The 15,517-nt window shown below is 50.2% G+C and overlaps 1 protein-coding gene across 1 annotated transcript in view; it reads left to right on the top strand.

Annotated features, from left to right (window-relative positions):
- The window catches only part of SHISA6 (shisa family member 6), a gene marked incomplete at its 5' end in the record, with an annotated part of 279,058 nt that overhangs the window by 194,769 nt on the left and 68,772 nt on the right, over nucleotides 1–15,517 (top strand). The gene's annotated exons all lie outside the window — the stretch shown is intronic.

Below are 15,517 nucleotides of genomic sequence, written 5' to 3'. Positions count from 1 at the left end.
AGTGTATACGCGGCCCTGAGGTTGACCCTGTAGGAAGTTGAGGGAAAAGTTAGGAACAGAAATGGCGGCTTGGGAAGACTTCGCTCCAGCGGTCAGAGGGACTAAATGGTAGGTCTTGTAGTATCAGGGGGTGGGAAGCTCGCAGAAGAGGAAACAGAATGGAAATGGAAAAAAGAAAAGAAATCAACCAAAGAAAGAGTGTCTTAGACTCTTTGGGCTGTTACGACAAAGTACTACGCACTGTAGCTTGAATGACAGATTTATTGTGTCCGAGTTCTAGAAATCTCCAGACCTCGTTCCTTCCAAGAAAAGTAAGGCAAGAACCAAAATATCTACAGACAAGGAGACCACGCTGAGAGGAAAAATTTCAAGAAAGGATCATTGGCCAGGTGGTTTTAGAAATGTACTGCAGACCTGTTTGCAGAAGGGGCATTTGAGTGGAAACACAGACATGAATGCAAATTTGTCTCCCTCAAGACATGGAGGTTACCTAGAGGGAGAATTGGGCACAATGTGATAATTCGTAACTCTCATCCATGCAATGCATTGACTGTTGTGTCTTGAGCACTCCATCTCCTGGGGACTGGGTAAACATATATTATTAAATTTAAGTTTGCTTGTTTCTAGAAAATTTTAAATTGCATATGTGGCTTGTGTCGCATTTCTCTTGGCCATCACCCGTTTGACATGGGTCATGTTTCTATTTTTTTTTTTTTTTAATTTTTAAATGTTTTATTTACTTCTGAGAGAGACAGAGCGAGCATGAGCAGGAGAGGGTCAGAGAGAGAGGGAGATACAGAATCTGAAGCAGGCTCCAGGCCCTGAGCTGTCAGCACAGAGCCCGACGTGGGGCTCGAACCCATGATCCGTGAGATCATGACCTGAGCTGAAGTTGGCCGCCCATGATGTTTCTATTTCTATAGCAAGTGTTTACTGAGCACCTACTATCTCAGAGTATCGAGGACACTTCCCAACTCATAGAGTTTATAGACGATCTTTCCTATGATCTAACAGAAGAGTATTTCCCCACAAATCACAGACTAGCCACAGGGAAACGTGAACTGTGCCACGGGAGACATTCAGGGAAGGAGGAGCAGGGACAGAAGCTTCCTGATGGTTCTGTGGCTGACACTGTCCCTGTTGCTCTGTGGTGCCTGTGGCTTGAGGCTCTGGATGGTTTTGTTTTTTATGGCCGTTTCTCCCCTAAAGCCGACCATAATTGCACCACCTAAAGGAAATCGCTGTTCAAAATGGAGTATCTTCCTTTTAGCATTTTTGTTGCAGAAACATTTCAGAAGGAGAGATATATACACATATGCTTTTCCCCTTTGTGAAAATGAGAAGTGGGCGCCACTGGTGCCTGGGGAGCTGCTCCAGCACTAGCTCTCCATTAGGTCGGGCGTGCCCTACACACTGGAGCCTGCTGGAAGGAGCCACACTGTGGAGCCAGCGTCTCCCCCTTCCCCTCCCCCACCTCCTCCTCTCTCCCTCCCTCCCACCCTCTTCTTCCAACCCCCGCCCCGTCCTTCTCACCCTCCTCTTCCCTCTTCCTTCCCCTCCCCCTCCTCATCCTTTCCTCCCCTTCCTCCCCACCCTCATTTCGGCCTTGGGTCCCTGGGAAACACTGGATACCTCGGGACCAGAGCACAGACCGGCATCAACACCCATTCCCTTCCAGCGCTTCCCTTCCTCTTGCGATGACTCACTAATCGACGTTAATAATTTTGGCAAAGGCCCAGAGATAGTGAGCGCCAGCCCCAAACAGTGCCTGCCACGGGGGCAGCAGATGGCCAGCTGTGGATGCTGAAAGGTCACCTGCCGGGCTGACTGCACAGCAGATGCTCGGTGAGGGAGAGCGGGGGTCTGAGCCGTGTCAGCGGCTTCGGGAAGGCTGGCGGGCTCTCATCTGTCCCCAGCACCCCTCCCCCAGATTCCTCCCTCTCAGGCAGATCACTCTTCTCGCCCCCAAAGACCCTCAGAGGGACAGTGCTCACTTCCTGCTGACCAAACCTACCATTGAGCTGAATTCCAGCCTACCGAACCAGAAGTTGGGGCATTTAGATCTAGCTTCCTGTCCCTCTGTCCCCCGCCCCCCCGCCACCGTCTTCCCCACCTCCAAAAGCCCTACAACCATGCACCGAACTCCGGCTTCATTTCTGCCCCCTTGCTTTCTCCTTTCCTATTCCAAAACACTTGTCAAGTTTTATTTTTAAATTTACACGCATTAAAATTGGCTTTCGGTGAAAGTGTTGCTGGAAAAGTACTCCACGATAAGAAGGAGGGGACTGGTGGGACGTTCAGAAGCAAGGGTGACTCTCAGAGGAGGTAGGTGGAGGGAGAAGAGCCAGGATCCAAAGGGTACGTCCTTCCGATTCCACTCATGACATTCTGGAAAAGTCACACGGCAGGGACAGAGCACAGATCTGTGGTTGCCAGGGATTAAGGGCTCACATCTACCACGATGTGTTTTACGTGGATTCGCCCACAAAAGGACATTTAGGGTACAAGTTTCGTTGGGACAGAAGTTTTCATATCTCATGGATAGATACCTTTGGAGTGAGATCTCTGAGTATTTGGGTATATTTATGTTTAATTTTGTGAGTTGAACCAGGAACTTCTGTTGGGTTGCGGATGCCAATAAGTCATAGGGTTTTCTGAAGCGGCTGCCATCTCTTCAGGCTCAAAGTCAAAACCTAGAAGTCGCTCTCGGTCTCTCTCTTTTGTAACTCCCCACATGCACTTTCTCTGCAAATCTTCTGCCTCCAAACGGTGGCTTCCGAGGGCCTGTGTCTGTCCATCTTGGCTGTCACCGTGTCAATGGGGACCGTTTTTATGTCTTACGGAGCTGCATGCTCATCTCCTACATCCTCTCTGCCCTTTCCCATTATCACCCATTCCCCACGGAGCAGTCAAAGTGATTCTTCGAAGACATTAAAAATATTTTTATCTTTATTTATTTTTGAGAGAGAGGTGGGGGGAGGGACAGAGAGAGAGGGACACATAGCATCCGAAGCAGGCTCCCGGCTCTGAGCTGTCATCACAGAGCCCAACATGGGGCTGGAGCCCATGAACCGCGAGGTCATGACCTGAGCCGAAGTCAGATGCTTAACAGACTGAGCCACCCAGGTGCCCCCTAAATGCACATTTTTAAAGAGTGGATGAGTGGGAGATAAGAGATCAGAAGGAGGAAGGAGAATATGTAAATGGCATCATGAAACTTTCCAGATCCACTCCCAGTGTGTGGTCACTCAAGGTCACCCACAGAGGCACCTGCTCACCGGGGCTGGGACCACCCAGAGGAGCCCTCCCCCCACTTTATCCGATTCACCCACAGCCACCAATGAGCTGGCAGCAGTCCCAAGAACGCCCCCTTCACAGACAGCAGGGAGAATAACTGAGTCTCAGCCTGGAGTCTCCTGGCGTCCACATCCCTAAAATGAGGAGTGGACGAGACAGCTGCTTTTCACACATCTTATTTTGTAGCCGCAGAGCCCTGTCCTCTGACAAAATGGTTCTCAGAAGCCAGTCAGGGAAGCGAGTCACCTTGGGGACATACTGTTGGCGGTGGGTAATGGCGGGCAATGGCCGTGCCGCGTCCCTTGCATGTGGTTGAGGACAGCAGGAGTTGAGGTCTGTTTTTAGTGTGTTCTTCAATGCTATGTGATATAAGAATCTGCCAAGCAGGAAAATATCCCCCAGAGACTGTAGACAGTCGCACACAAATGGAAATAATAAGCCCCACAATCACACTGTGTGGCCTGGCCATTGAACTGAACGATGCTTTCTGGACTGTCTGGGGGACCCTTAGCTCCTGTCAGCTGTCAGTCACCTACTTCTCTGCATCGAAGCTTCTAGCTCTTTGCCTCCACCTGCCATCCCGTCCAGGTCTCTGCTGTGGCATATGTCCCCTCGGTGTTGGGAGACTCTTAGAAGATTGCCGCCCCCTGTCAGTTCTGGTTCCCTCAAGGCTCTATCTACAAGTCTCTGCCTAATTGAATATTCATGGTGACCAACTGAATATTTATTATGCCAGAAGAACTCCATCAGGGCCTGTCTTCTCCCCACGTCTGCACGCGGTCTTTCTAATGCATATGCAGCCTTCCCTGGGCTGTGGCAGATGGCCCTTTCCCTCACCCCCACCCCCACCCCGGTGCTGTCCCTGTCATTCATCTCTCGACCGTGCACTCTTCCTCTCCCTGTGCTGTTAATCCCACTCATCAATCCTTTAGGCGTTAGTTGCCTCCACCTCCTAGGGCAGCCTTTTCTGAATTCCATCCTCTCCCATGCAGACCACAGTTAGAGCCCAAATCAAAACCCTTCTCTGCAGAACAGAAGCTTCCCGTGGACTTCGTGAGGCCGCTGGCTGCAGGACGAAATCCCACTTTTCCGCTGCTTTCTGTCAGATTAGACGGCGCTGGTGCCGAGCAGGAGGGACATCCTCGACAAGACAGCCGAGTGTTTACAGAGCACGTGGCACGTGTGAAGAAGTGTCATAAGCTCTTTGCAAACCTTATCCTGGGTCAAACCAATGAGTATCTCCCGGGTCACAGCAACACCTTCTCAGCTGGTAGTTTTCTCATCAGGAAGATGGAGCAAATGCCTGCCCGTTGCACTGATACGTAGGTGAAATGGTGAGAGGGAGGTGGCTTTGCTCGGCTGGTTGTAGTTCCCCCCCCCCTGCCCGTTTGCTCTCCTCCTCTGTCAGGGAATAAAGGAGTATGAATGGCCTAGGAGTGAGCTTGGAGCCTCACGGAAACAGACACGGAAGGAGGAGCTATTATCTCTGTGGCCTCCCTGTTGAGTGTAGTCGACCACACGCTAATGAGGATGGATGAGGCTGTGTGCTAGAAAGATCTGTACTCCCGGAGGATGCCGCGCCAGGGACACAGACAGTCATGGCAGCCAGGATGAGGACCCCTCTGCCAATCTTCAGAGTAGACCGGGTCCCCTTGCTTAGCACTGAAGCCACCTTCGTGTCCTTGTACCAACTGGGCATCCACTGGTGACCCTGCCCCAGATGCAGGTTGGCGTCCCCTGCTCTCCCCAGGAACAAGATGGCTCAACACAGCCCCCGGATTTAGCCAGGCTCCCGACATGGGCCAGCACCCACTCTCTGGGCAGCCTTCGATTGCTCCCTCAACTTCTCTGAGTCCTGACATCCCATCAGACAGATGGGCATAAACCTGCCCACATCGTTGGGTCATTGCAGGGAGTCAGTGGAGTCCTGGTGGGTAAAAGACACCGCGAATACAAGACTGATTCCAAATGTTCATCGTCACGAAGCCTTCCCCTGTCCTCCTCGCGGAATTAATCCTGTATTCCTCGGGACTGCCTCCTGAATATTAACACCGTGTCCCTGTTACTGCATTTCTCCTAGCCTGCCCGGGAGAGCGAGGGGCCATGTGCATGGATCTGTTTGCCAGCTAGACGGAATCTCAATGGGGATAGGCAGGCAAGATATGCCTTTATGTTCATCCCTGTAGGCATCACAATGCCCGGCACATAGTAGATGTTCAGGAAGTGTTTAATGAATAAAAGAATGGATGGGGCACGTGGGGGGCTCAGTCGGTTAAGCATCCAACTTCGGCTCAGGTCACGATCTCGCAGTTCATGAGTTCGAGCCCCACGTCTGTGCTGACAGCTCAGAGCCTGGAGCCTGCTTCAGATTCTATGTCTCCCTCTCTCTTGGCCTTTTCCCTGCTCACGCTCTGTCTCTCTCTCTCATCTCTCAAAATTAAATAAACATTTTAAAAAATGCTTTGTGGAACAAAAAAGAAAGAGTGGAAGACCCTTCTACCTGGACTTTGCCCCATGTGTTATCTTCTCTGTGCTACTCAGGATGTGGAGGTAAGAGAAGGAGATTTCTCTCAGGGTCCGCACTCCCTGGCCTCGGGGATGGACCCCAGTTGCACGAGCTGGTGATGTAAGTGGGAAATCATGGCTGTGAAATGCAGAGCCCAGCTCCACCCCCCTGTTGTCCGCCTGTGTTCAGCCACAGAACACTTAGAGGGAACTGGATGGAGTCTTGGAAGCAATTGCTTCTCGTCTCTGAAATTGCTTCCTTGTCTTCTGGGCCAGTCCCCCCCGGAATGGTTGCAGAGAGCCCCAGCTGTTTAATATCCAGCCTGCTGATGGGGGTGATCACTCATCAGACCCCAGAACCCTGAGCGAGTTCTAGAGGGACCACGGACGGCCCCAGACATGCAGGTCTCAGACAGACGGCTGTCTGGCGGATTGGCCAACATGATTCAACAAACATGATTAAAGGCCAGAAAATAAGACCTGTGAGGAAAGCGTGAGCCGTCTGGTTGATATATTGTGGAGAACAAATAATAATGTGCGAGGCCGTGGACATTTTCCGCAGGAGGGATGGCGCTGCCTGGCTCAATCTGCCCGAACAGGAAGCGAAGGGCACCCGACTGGTAAAGGAGGGATTTGGTCCAGACGTATTAAGGAAGAACTTTCCACTGCCTGGCAGTCGGCAGCACGATTAAACCGCTGGGAAGGTCTCCCAGAAGCAGCTCCTGGGATTCAGATTTTCTGGGTAAAAATGATGGACCCAAGTCTAGCAGAGAGGCCCAACAACTTTTGCATCTGGGGCTGAAAGAGAGGCTTGCCCCTTTCTGAGTGGATCCAGGATGCTGGGGTGACTCATCAGACAAGGGTGGGGTGGGGGGTACACAGAGACCCCCAGACATCTAGTCTTTCATGAGGCAAAGCCCGTATCCTTGACGGGTGAGCCTACAGAGAGCTGACAAGCCCCCCTGGACTGTTTCTAAATCAGCTGACGATTGATAGAAAGCCATAATTAACGGGGCATCTGGGTGGCTTAGTCAGTTAAGCATCCAAGTTTGGTTCAGGTCATGATCTCACAGTTCGTGAGTTTGAGCCTCAAGTCGGGTGCTCTGTGCTGACAGCTCGGAGCCTGCAGCCTGCTTCAGATTCTGTGTCTCCCCCTCTCTCTGACCTTCCCCCTGCTCATGTTCTGTCTTTCTCTCTCAAAACTAAATAAAGATTAAAAAATTAAAAGAAAAGAAAGCCATAGTTAATGGATTTTAGCTGGAATAACAAGAGTGCTTGCAACACAGAGAGGTTTTTTTTCCCAGCATTGAGTTTTACAATTAATTCATGAATGAATACCTAGCGGTTTCTGTCTTCATCGGGAACTGTTAGTATACCCCCAAGAGTGTGTGTTGAATCATGTTAGAAATAAAAATATTTGTGAGATAGAACATCATCTTTTGATAGACAGTTCAATAGAAAACACTCTTGTTTTAAAATTCACTTAGGATTTATTTATCGGTAGGTATCTATAGGAAGACAGGTAGAAATGGAAATATCCGTGATGCAGGAAGAAGTTCTTATGCTCACAAATCTCTACAACCGGAAGGCACAGCATTCCCATGGGGGAACCACGAGGGTGGGTCAGGAGGCAAGATCACTGAGGGAGGAAACATGGTTAAGAGTCTTTTTTTTTTTAAGTGGTAAATTTTATTTTATTTTAATTTTCCTACATGCACACAGAAAGCACTCCCTACTCTCCATCCCAACCTGGAATGTTCCTCTCACTTTTTTTTTTCTTATCTTTGTTTTTAAAATAGTTTATTGTCAAGTTGGTTTCCATACAACACCCAGTGCTCATCCCCACAAGTGCCCTCCTCCATGCCCATCACTCCCCTTCCCCTCCCCCCCCATACCCATCAGTCCTCAGTTTGTTCTCAGCATTCAAGAGTCTTTATCGTAGTTTCAGCCCAAAAGACAAGGCAAGGAAGGGTAAACAGGTTTAGGAATGGCTAGTTTGAATAATCTCAGTGGACATTGAGGCATAAGTGCTGTTGACTCGTAGTACCATTAAGGCAGGCAGATAGTGGTCCAGCGTCTAGAAGACCCACAGAGAAGATGGGGGTGGGGGGTGGGGAATGCAGGCTCCGGATTGGTTAGTTTGCATGTGATTTGCATATGAAAGGCTCGCAAGTCATTGGATCTCTCTAGGAATTAGCTAACCTGGGGAGGGAGGGGGTACTTCCCTCTGTTCCGCAAAGCCACAGATGGGGGAGCATCCAGAATACAGAAAATTCAGTTAACACAACTCTCCATCCAAAAGCGAAAATGGGGACACAATTTACAGTTGTTTTGAAGTTGGTGGACAATTGGAAATTAATGAGCCTTAGGGAGATGCAAAAATATCTCCAGCAAAGCCATGCTAAAGGAGGAAAAAAAAAAGAAAGAAAAGACCAGCAAGTTTAGAGAAATGGGGCAAAGGGACAGCAGAGACTAAAGTTTGTCCGTCCTTCCCCTTCCCTCCTTCTTTCTGTTCCACCCTGGGTGGGGAGGGCAAAGTCCTTGTGAATCTCTGGTCTGTAAAGCATGACCTGGAGGCTGAGTGGCTTATCCAATGAGGATGCCTGCTAAGGATGCCACCAGTAAGGGGCTTCTTTCCATGATGACCTAAGGAGTCTGTCTGTGTTCCAAGATCACAAGTTCCAGTCGTAACCCAGCTGTCCATCCAGTCTATGTCTTGTAACCCACTGAGCCACCCCCCACCCACTGAGCCCAGGATGGAGTGTAGTACGGCTGCCAGTGGGGGACATTCTTTCCAGTATCTACTCTGTAGCCACCGCCAATGTCAATGCTGATTTGTAAGACAACCCTCGGCGAGATCTTCCCTTTACTTCCCTCCTTCTGGAGATCATAAATAAGGCTGACCGTGTTTTGTCAGTTACAACGCCCTGAATAATTTTAAGAGCCAGCTCATTCATTTGACCAACATTCGTTGAACATCTGCTGGAGCTAGGTATTATACCAAATGCTGGAGACACGGTGGTGCATGTGGGATACATGGGTCATGCCCTTGTTTAGTAGAGATACAGGCTAAGTAAACATAATTAGCTAATTACGCATTGTATACACGTATGGGCAGAATGAACAGCGGTGTGTGGAGGAGAGTAAGGTGGACCTCTTTGGAGAGATCAAGGTTGGCCTCTCCAAAGGGAAGGGGGATTGGGAGCCTTGAGCAAGTCTCAAGGAGGGGTATCACAGGTATCACAAGACCCAAAAAGTCCAGAAGGAGGAAAGAACGTGACTCATTGGAGGAAATAAACTCCAAGGAATGTCAAGGGATTAGGACTTTATCCCAAGGGGCAGTGGGAGGGTTTGAAGCAGGGGCCTAGTGTGAATTAAAGTGATGTTTTTTTTAAAGATCACACTGGCAGCTCTCTGGGGACAGAATTTCAGGAAGGCAAGATGAGAAGCAGATCAGTCCATCAGCTAGGAGGCAGCTGGATGGTGACATTGAGACTGAGGAGGGTGCCTCGGGCAGCAGGTGGATTCCCAGGGTACTTTGGAGTGCCAGCACCAGCAGTAGAGTAGAGCCATGTGGGGAGGGGAGCAGAGGAAGCCTCAATGCAAACTTGGAGGCTTCCAGCTTCAGACCAGACTGGTCGTGCCTTTTTTTTGAGATGGGGAAAGAAGATGCCAGGGGTCAGTTGTTTTGATATCATCATTAGGAGTCATGATTAGGATCACTATTAAAAAGGCTTGTCCCCCCGCTCAGATCTCAGTAAGGGCCGCTGTTAGCATCAACAACTCAGTTTGGCCATAATGCATCACATTCTCTCTGCCTGGGCATCAGGATCCTGGCTCTTGACTCAAGAGTAGAATTTCTCAACCTCAGCACTATGGAGGATCACTCTCTGTCATGGGGGCCTGTCTCGTGCTTTGTAGAAGGCTTAGCAGCATCCTTGGCCTGCACCCACTAGAAGCCAGTAGCATCCTCTCTCTGAGTTAGGACCATCATAAATGTCTCCAGACCTTGCAAATGTCCCCTTGGGGACCAAATGGGTCCTGCTTCAGGGCTGCTGCCCCGGAAGCACAGGAACTGAGAAGAAGGTGTAAAAGTTCATCTATGAAGGACCGGCTCCCCGCCTGTAGCATGGGGGGCTCTCTGACCTGCCTGACTCTCGAACTGCGGCATGTCCCGCAGCTTCTGGGCTAATGGCAATCTGGAGTTGGAAAAAAGCCTCGCTCAGCAGCAAAAATATGCACTGAAATAAATACAGAGCACCCGTGCCAGGTGCTGCCCCATGGTTTTCTCATTTAATCCCCGTGACCACTCAGTCTACTGACAGGAAAGCAGAGACTGATAGAGGTTGAGTTGCATGCCAGTGACCATGAGGCCATTCATTAAGGGGTGGAGGGAGGGTTTGAATTCAGGTCTTCGGTGCTAGATCTCATACTCTTCTCTTGGTATCACAGTTGCCTTTCCTGGACACTGTGGCACAATCTGAAGCATCTGTGCCTGAGGACACCATAGCTTCAGAGAGGGGGAAGGGAAGAGCAGCAACCCTCGTAGCCACCAGTTACACCTGTTCTTCCATCTTGATCCTCAGCCCCAAGCTGAGAGCAGAGTCTTACATTACCCACTGGAGAGAGCTCTGGGGGCTGCACCTCACTGCCCATGACCACTTCCCCCAGCTCCACCGGGACCCCCACCATCCACCTCGCCAGTGCTCTTAACTCAGATCTCCCACAAAAGCACAGCCATGCCATTATCGCAAGACACCAACCTCCCAGCTGAACAAAGTGGGCTTTCTTCGGACTCATTAAAGCCCAAGTCTCTTCTTAAAAAGATCAAAAGCAGGCGTAATCCCAATTCCCACGGTGTCCCAACCTCAGTGCAAGATACACAGGCTGCCACGTCGCTGGGCATTCCAGGCCCCTATTCCAGATGCTCTGTGTGGAGGCTTCTGGGTTTCACCCCCCAAAGGATGTGGTGGGATGAGTGAGCTTCTTCCACTCCATTATGGTGATTTTCAACCCGTCCAGCCTAAGAGCCATGTCACAGTGGCAGAGTGCTAATTGAGAGTTCCTTGAGAATTGTCTGATACTATTTTAGTCTTCTTTGTTGTTGCCAGCAGACTCCCCTGCATCCATTCTGTAAATGTTTGCTAAGCTGGTGGATAGATAGAAAGATGGAAGGTTGGATGAATGCATGGGTGCGTGGGTGGGTGGATGGATGGATGGATGGATGGATGGATGGATGGATGGGTGGGCGGGTGGATGGATGGATGGATGGATGGATGGATGGATGGATGGATGGACGAGTGGATGGATGGGTGGATGGATGGATGGGTGGTTGGATGGGTGGATGGATGGTTGAGTTGGTGGATNTGGGTGGGTGGATGGGAGGGTGGATGGATGGATGGATGGATGGATGAGTGGATGGATGGGTGTATGGATGGATGGGTGGTTGGATGGGTGGATGGATGGTTGAGTTGGTGGATGGATGGATGGATGAGTGGGTGAATGGATGGATGGATGGAAGGGTGGATGGGTGGGTGGATGGATGGATGGATAGATGGAACACTGAATGGATGAATGGGAAGAAGGGAGAGAAGAAGGAATCTAGGAAGAAAGGGAGGGAGGGAGAATTAAGAGGTCTTCAACATCAGGTCAGAGTCTCTACTAAAACTCACTTGCCCATTCAGAAAACCCCATGATAATTCACACAGCCAAGTTTTTGGCTTTTGGGGAAACCCCGGAGGGGCAGTAGTTAGAGGCTAATGTTTTTAGAAATATATTTATTAATCAGCATATTATCCACTCAAGATAGGGTGAAGAGTAAAACAGTCCATTCAGATGTTCTTACAGAACTGGTCATTGCCATGAATTGCCCTATCACATATTCATGGTTTGAAAATCAGTCCTATGAAAAACCTAAAGACAGGACACAATCATTCCCCTTTCCAAGGGAATACTGGCCCCACCACATGCTGACTCAGGACCTCCAGTGGGTCTCCCAGCGGCCATGAGTCTGTCTCCTTGTCCTCAAAGTGGAGATAATAATGGTGTCTACCTCAAAAGGGGTGAGTCAACAAGATAATATCTGCAAAGCTGTTGACAAGAGCCGTGATATATCACAAGCACTCAGCAAATAAAAGCTGTTATAATGACTCCTTTCAATAGTGCAGGCCCTTCATGAATCATTTAAAAGGGTTTTATTTTTTAAAAAATACAGAAGGACAGGGGCGCCTGGGTGGCTCAGTCTGTTGAGCATCTGACTTCGGCTCAGGTCGTGATCTCCCGGTTCATGGGTTGGAACCCCGCGTCAGGCTCTGTGCTGACAGCTCAGAGCCTGGAGCCTGCTTTGGATTCTGTGTCTCCCTCTCACTCTGCCCCTCCCCCGCTCATGCTCTGTCTCTCTCTCAAAACTAAAGAAACGTTAAAAAAAGATTTTTAAAAACACGGAAGGACAAAAAGAAAACAAAATTGCCTCAAATCCCACCATTTATGATGATTAAAGAGAAAAGTAGGAATTGGGGCCTCCTCTCCAAGCCCACGCTCCATTACGTAGGTGCCTTTCACAAAGTCTTTTCTAGTATTTTGCTGTGCATATGTACACACATATCTCTTCATGTGAAAACAGGACCTGCTTTCCATACTCATCTGGAACTCACTTTGCTTGATGGTGTATCATGGAGAATATTCCTGGCCAGCTCTCTCAGACCCGCCGAGTTCTTGTTTTAATAGTTACGCAATACTCCCCGCTACAAAATGTGCCATCATATCTTAGTCAGCGTCCCTTGTGGATGGATATTTAAGTTGTAGCCCTCATACGTTTCTAGTGTGATATGAGGGGGGAAACGTTTTGCTCATACATTTTGTAAATACATGTCAGGCACTAACTAGTAAGGCATTTGGACGAAAGTGATTGAATTTAGGATGGGGTGGAGGGTTTGGTTTAAATTTATCATACGCTATCAGCCACGTGAGCTATAGATTCTGTGGGGTTTTTCCTCCTATTTGGATAAACTCTAATTGTTCATATCATGATTATCATGATTATCCCAACCCCCAAGAGCACAGATTTGGGGGAGGGGGAAAGAGACTCTACTTCCCATCTTGCCAGAGGGACCTTCCCTGTTTTGCAAATCAGGAAAGGTGGGGGACCTCCCCCTGGTTCCCTGGAGCAGGGGGTCAGAAGGCCCAGCTCCCACAGATGGGGCAGGGAAGGCCGGGTCCTGCCCTCAGGCAAAAACAGCAGTCCAGCCCACAAGGAAACGCCTACCTATTGTTCAGGTCGTGGAAGGAATCAAAAAGCCACTGTTGGACAACGTTTCTCTTTCTCCCACATACTTTCAACTGCCTCTGTTACCTTGAAGACTCAGCTCCCAGAGGCCAGCTCTCACAGACTTCACCACTCGGCCTCCGCCACGCCTCACCTCCCACGGGATGTGGCCCAACCGTCCACTCCCCCATCTGTCTTCCCAACACAGAGCCGTTCCCTGCCTCACCCTGGGGTCTCTTTCCCGGCTCCAGCTGACTGACTCCTACGGGCATTTGGGAGCCTGCTTAGCCCAGGGAGCCTTGTCCAATTGTGTCTGTCTTTTAAATTATTTTAATATTCACGATGCTTCTCGTATTCAGCTTTGCATTGCTGTGTTGGAATATATATAGCAGCGTGTCCTGTATTAGATTCCGGGGTCCTGGAGGACAGGGATGAGGCCCCGTAAAGCAATGTTTACTACCTCCTATCTCCTGTATGTAACAAGCACATGATGCATATTTTAAAACACGGCACTAAGTTAAGAACATGATGTAGAGTCACATCGTTCACTTTTCGAGGAGGGTTTCCTGGATTCCTCAAATCAGCATCTAGCAGGCAGGCTTTCTGCATTGCGGGGAAGGGAGAAGAGCGAGGAGGCTTCCAAAAACACTCCTCTTAGCCTTCTCAGCCTCCAGTGCTGCCAATGCTGATGTAGATGCCAGGGGGAGGAGTGGGTATGGTCGTCGTCTAAAGGAGGGGGCATTTAGAAGAGCTAGGAAGTTGGCATATGGGAGGCAGTGCAGAAATACCTCTCTTCACCTGGTAGGCTGTTTCCTCTGCTTCCCGGTTGAGATGTCCCAGCTGCCTCCCCTTCTCCCTGACCTCCCAGGGGAACTAGAAGCTTCTGGAGAATGCTGGAGTCACACCCATCCTGGCTTCTCCTGCAGCCCCCACAGCCCAGCCACCCCCTGAGCCAGAATGCTGCTCTCTCTCTCTCTGATCCAGTCCCAGGCCACTGCTCTGAAACTGGGCTTCATGCTGGGTCACCGAGCCACGCCCCCCCACCGCCCCCCCACCCCCAGAGGTTGTCCTGACGTCCCTGTGGTTCCCACAACCACTGTGGGATGGGATCCTGTGTCAGTGAGGCCTGCACACCTTCCCCTCTGAGAAGAGAGAACTTACACATAGTCCTGTCGGTTTGCTGATTTCAACTCAGTTCTGCTAATGGCAGACACATTCCTCCGGCCACCGTCCCAAACCCAGTGCTGAGAAGCTCAAACCGAAGAAGGTTCTCATGAAACAGAATCCTGGGGAACATGAGTGTCATCAAGTCAAGAATGCTGACATAGACCCTTCAGGTGCTTTGGATCCCCTGGACGGAGAGAGGTCCCAGGCCAAGGGGGTGGCCGGGGAAGGGATCCAAAAGTGATAACCAGGCCTTGTAGGTTCAGGGAGTTGAGAAATGGAGAAATATTCCTAAAGGAAGGAAACAGCTTTCACTGCAAGGTGCCCTTTGGGTTGGTGACCGCTGTGGGTGTAAAAGTCATTTAGGAGGGATGATCAACCCAACACCCACTTCACTGGACCCACCTGTCTCAAAGCGATGCACTCAGATACAGGCACGCCCAACCTGAGGTCCCCAAGGGTCTGTTGCCATGGAGAGAGGGACCTGGATGGCCCTGTGGTCACAGATAATCACATGGGCCCTCCAGACCGACTCCCTGGGCTGGGCATTTTAGAAGGACATTGCCTCCCGGTGGGAAGTCAGGCAGCCCCGCGCTGGAGCTCAGTCCTTGGAAATGTGCAGCTGGAAGTTCTGATTCCACCGCTGCTTTGTGCTAACTCTTTGTTCCTGGACAAGCCATTTCCCTGCACGTCAGTGCCTCGTCGATAAAATTTCGGCAGGACTGGATGTAGGTCCCAACCAGCTCTATAATTTCTGGACCCGCCTTTCTGCTGCACAGTCCAGTCAGTCACCAGTCAATCAGGGATCCTGGTGGAGGATGGGTGATGGAGAGGGCGGGACTTGTGTGTTGGGAAGGAGAGTTCTCATGCCCCCCACCCCCATGCTCTAGCTTTTTCATGGGTCTGCATGTAGAATGCAGAGGGCGGAAGGGAAGCCACATTAAACTACCTGTTACTGAACCTGAATGTCCAGGGGATCAGAACTCCTCACGCTCCACCCCCATATTCGTGGGAACCCCATCATCGGCTAGCCCGCCTTCTCTGAAGGGGTAGCTTTTTCCTTGACTCTCTGTGCGAAAGCTTGACAATAGTTCCCTACTGCTGCTGTAACCCAATACCACCAACTCAGTGGCTTGCGACAACACAAATTATGATCTCACAGTTCTGGTGGTTCGAAGTCCAAAATAGGGCTCGGTGGGCTGAAATAAAGATTCAGGCAAGGCGGTGTTCTTTTTGAGGCTCCAGGGGAAATTCCCTTGCCTTTTCCAGCTTCCAGAAGCCACCTGC

The sequence above is a fragment of the Crocuta crocuta genome, unplaced genomic scaffold (assembly GCF_008692635.1).
Source record: "Crocuta crocuta isolate KB4526 unplaced genomic scaffold, BGI_CrCroc_1.0 scaffold139, whole genome shotgun sequence".
NCBI classification, from domain to species: Eukaryota; Metazoa; Chordata; class Mammalia; order Carnivora; family Hyaenidae; genus Crocuta; species Crocuta crocuta.
The sequence above is the reverse complement of the archived record's forward strand: the minus strand, read 5'-3'. Positions and strand labels throughout refer to the sequence as shown.